The sequence below is a fragment of the Conger conger genome, chromosome 8 (genome assembly GCF_963514075.1).
Source record: "Conger conger chromosome 8, fConCon1.1, whole genome shotgun sequence".
NCBI classification, from domain to species: Eukaryota; Metazoa; Chordata; class Actinopteri; order Anguilliformes; family Congridae; genus Conger; species Conger conger.
This window is the reverse complement of record NC_083767.1, coordinates 6,970,733-6,974,640: the sequence shown is the minus strand read 5'-3', so window position 1 is coordinate 6,974,640 and position 3,908 is coordinate 6,970,733. Positions and strand designations below refer to the sequence as shown.

Sequence of the window (3,908 nt, the reverse complement as noted above, 5' to 3'; positions counted from 1 at the left end):
TACCTGCTCAGAAACACAACATATTCTCCAATTCCTTACAAACACGCATGAAAAATGCTATTAGGGTCTATAAAACAGAATAAATACACTGCACAATTTATTTATCAATTTGCTGCTGACTGTTCTGTACTAGCCTATTTTAGGACAAAGCAAACACAGCCATTGGAAGAGTTCCCAACACCGCATACCAATAAAAAGACATGGCACATCACGTTTTGTACACATATAATGCTTTTTATTAAAAAAGAAGTTATTACAGTTTATTTGTACACAACTATTTAAGAGGTTATAATCCTATAGATAGAGGGCATTTGTCATTTCGACACTCATGCCCACTACATAATCACAATGCAAAGAAATGGGGAGGGAGGGAGGGGGGGCAAAGAAACGGGGGAAGAGTAAGTGTGGGAGGGTGAAGACAAGAGAGAGAAGGGGGCGAGAAATAAACTCAGGACGGACTCAAACCGCCCTTTTAATTTCTCAAATATCACACAAACACACAAAGAACCGAATAAAGACTGCTATCGAAACGTCGCTATTGCCGTGTCCAAAACTGCACGCCTGACGGTAAAAGAAGCGAAAAACAAAACGGACAGAAGATGGCGGCAGCCCCGGTTCGGTTCGGCTCGCCTCCGCATGCACTTGCACCGACCGAACAGCCACGCGAAGCCGCACGCTCCGGGGCTGCTGGCGGAAGACGGAAATTTCTCTTCCCGTTGCTAAGAGACTAGAGGCAACCAGCCACAGCCGCTAGGCTGAACTGTACACTGCTGTGCCGGACTTTGTGCGAGTGTGTGTGTGCGTGTGTGTTAGAATACGGAGGTCACACTCATAGTTGCACCCATCGCCTTGTAATACTTGATGGGGACACAAACTGGGTCACACCCTCTGGTAGAAAAGCCTGTTGTTACCATTTATTTTTTGTAGGTATGAAGAAAAATCCTGAAACAGAAGAAAATGTAATTTTTTTTCAGTTTTTTAATATTACTTTATTAAAGTTACAAGGGAAGCACATTTATTTTAAATTTCCTTCAGAATATTTTGGGTGCCTGGTCATTTATTCCTTGACATGAGGGTTAAAAACAAACAAACAAAAGTGAAAAAGGTTATAAATATTCCTCGTGTCAGTGTGGTTTGGGAAGGAGGGGCGGGCGGGGGGGGGGGGGGGGGGGGTGGTAGGGAACACAACATAAAACCACTGACTTCATTTTTTCTGATGGCCTACACAGATTGTCCCACATTGTTGTTGCAGTGTGCCGCTGCCATAGCGACAAGAGTGTGGTTGAGAGGAGGGCGGCCATTCTGGCTCATTTCCGTGGGGCCCTGGTGTTTGCAGGTCGACAAGCTTCACCCATACAGCCGAAAAGAAAAGGAAAAAGAGACACCCCAGCGCCTGGGTCTCCCTCTCTCTCTCCTGCGCGAGACCGCCTCCCCCTCGCACTGCATGTGCCTTCCCATGAATGAACACACGCATGTTAACACACAGCCGCAGTTTTAATTATTTTAAAGTTTTTCCACTCGAATACAATACTGCATAAATTTAGAAGAAATAAAGATATAAAAACCTGCAAAGAAAAGAAAAAAAAAAAACTTTAAAAAAGTAATAATTCAAGTGTACTCGTACGGTACAATATAGATGAACCACCAATACCCGTCTTATAACAACGGTGTCCATTAAATATTAGATTCTTTTTTTTAATTTGTTAAAATAGCCCCTTTTCCTACCATGAATAGACAGACAGCTTGGGGTCGACGACCCGGACCCACTGAACAGACCTAGTAACAGTGCCTAAATCTGCTAGCTCCGTTTCAGCAAACAGGACCGGGCCGTTCGGCTTGGCATTGCTCAACGGGTCCACCTGGTTCTGATCCGAAAATCTGAGGCCGAGGCTGGATAAGCCAGCTACCTTTAACGGCCGGACCTCGAGAGAATACTGAAAAGAAAAGAAAAAAGAAAAAAACAAAACAAGGTTAATCCTTTATCCCTCAGTGGCATTGATCACGTAGCACAGGTTAAGCCTTCAATCGCCGCGTCAGCATGAAGACGATCTTATGCACTGTCGTTATGCTATAATCCTTATAACACAATTCTCTGTTAATCTGTGGCCCAAAATAAAAATAAAACACAACCTTTGAGAACTCAAGAGATCGGCTGACCTGTACAAATCGGCTGAATTTGCATAAAGGGATGAGCAGGGATGTATACGTCTTTGGAATATCGTTTTAATCCACAGAATAGACTAACTCAAATCAAACACCTTTTTTCCCCGTTAGCTCAAACAAAGCTATTTCTAGAAGTAATAAAACCATACTTTTTAAACTGAATTCACCACCCAGCAAACTAACTATCCCTACGTAAGTCAAACACCTATTTATATAGTTTAGCACAAGCGATAGGCAAGTTGAGAAGTTCGACAAGTTTTACAAGGACCTGCAAAGATTCCCCCACCGCGGGTCCCACCCTCTAGCGAAGAGGAACCCAGTAAAACGACAGGCGTTACATATGCACCTCTAGCCCCGACAGAGAAGCCACACAAGCCAGGGCGTCTCTGAAATATAATCATATTAGCTCAACAAAGCCCTACACAACTTCACTTCTGTATCATGCCACATTGTACAAAAGGATGTTCTGAAGAAAGAAAAAGAAAAAAGGTTTTCTGCAAACTGACTGGGATATAAAAGGAAGGTGTGGGGGGGGGGGTACAGGCAGACTTTTTAAATTTCTATTTTTATGAAACAAAATGTCATTAAAAAAAATGTAAATTGTGCTTTATGGATATGGACAGGGCTGTCTCTGCCGCACCTCTTTGTGATGTCATTATCAAGCGGCCAATAAAACGGCGGAACAGAGACGGGGGGGCGGGGGAAACCGCGCAGTCACGTGCGCTATTGGACACTCCGCAGCGCAGCTCGTCCTGCGGGCTGCTGGTCGTCACGGCGACGGAACGCCAAGGTTGTGGACACTCATTTCGGGGAGGTGAAACCCTACGAGCGTCAAAGCTCAGAGGAAGGGGAGAGGAAGGGGAGAGGAACCGGGGAGAGGAACCGGGGGGAGGAACCGGGGGGGAGGAACGCGGACAGAAGGCCGCTCACAGCCAATCGGCACGCGTGTGCCACCTCCAGGCGGGAATCCTCAGGCTGGAAGACCACCGTCTACAGCGAGATCACGTTTGGAAAACTACCCTCCTGTGAGCATCAGCAGGTCCAGATATTCAGAAACAACATCCTCTTTAACGGTTCCACAAACGCCTGCCAGTCTCCGACGGCTAGAACGGGACACGCGGGCGGTCCGTGCGGAAAGGCGGCGGGTTTGGCAGTTCGAATCCAGAGGAAGGGGCCAAAAACGGGATTCCGACGCGGAGAAAGCGCTCAAATCTCCATCGCCCGTTTTGGTAACTGACAATCCACAGAAAACCAGCGGAAACCAGACAGCGCGCCACCCAAAAAACAACACCGGACACGGGCCAACGCGGAGTGGGCAGCAACCAGCAGTGAGAGCGCCAGACCGCATTTTACTTTCTTTTGTCACCAAAAAAATTTAATAGAGAGGGGGGGGGGAGGGGGAACAAAAAACTTTAAAAGAGGGTTTTTAGGGGGGGTGAGAAAGCTCCAGCCGCACCCCCAACGGTTCCATGGTGCACAGGTCACAAGGTGAAACGATGGTCTTCCTCTCCGCCCCCCTGACAGGAACGGACTCCATTTTGTTCGAGAGGTTTAGTCACACGTGAGTAAGGTAGGCCCAGGGAGAGGGGTCACATGCATTCGAGCTATGCAGCTACCAGTGGAATGTGGGAATGCGATGTGCCTCGAAGGGGAGGGGGGGGGGAGGAGAGAAATGACCAAGAGATGGAGAACATCTAAGTGGGTGAGATATACACCAACGCTATATCCATAAAAATCCTTGTTTT

At 46.9% G+C, this 3,908-nt stretch overlaps 1 protein-coding gene across 1 annotated transcript in view; it reads right to left on the bottom strand.

Moving 5' to 3' along the window:
* Window positions 1-213: 213 nt before the first annotated feature.
* The window catches only part of ube2h (ubiquitin-conjugating enzyme E2H (UBC8 homolog, yeast)), a 34,052-nt gene continuing 30,357 nt past the window's right edge, over window positions 214-3,908 (bottom strand). The window contains exon 7 of the mRNA XM_061252071.1: window positions 214-3,908. This exon is cut by the window's right edge and continues 292 nt beyond it. The gene's annotated coding sequence lies outside the window, so the exon portion shown is untranslated.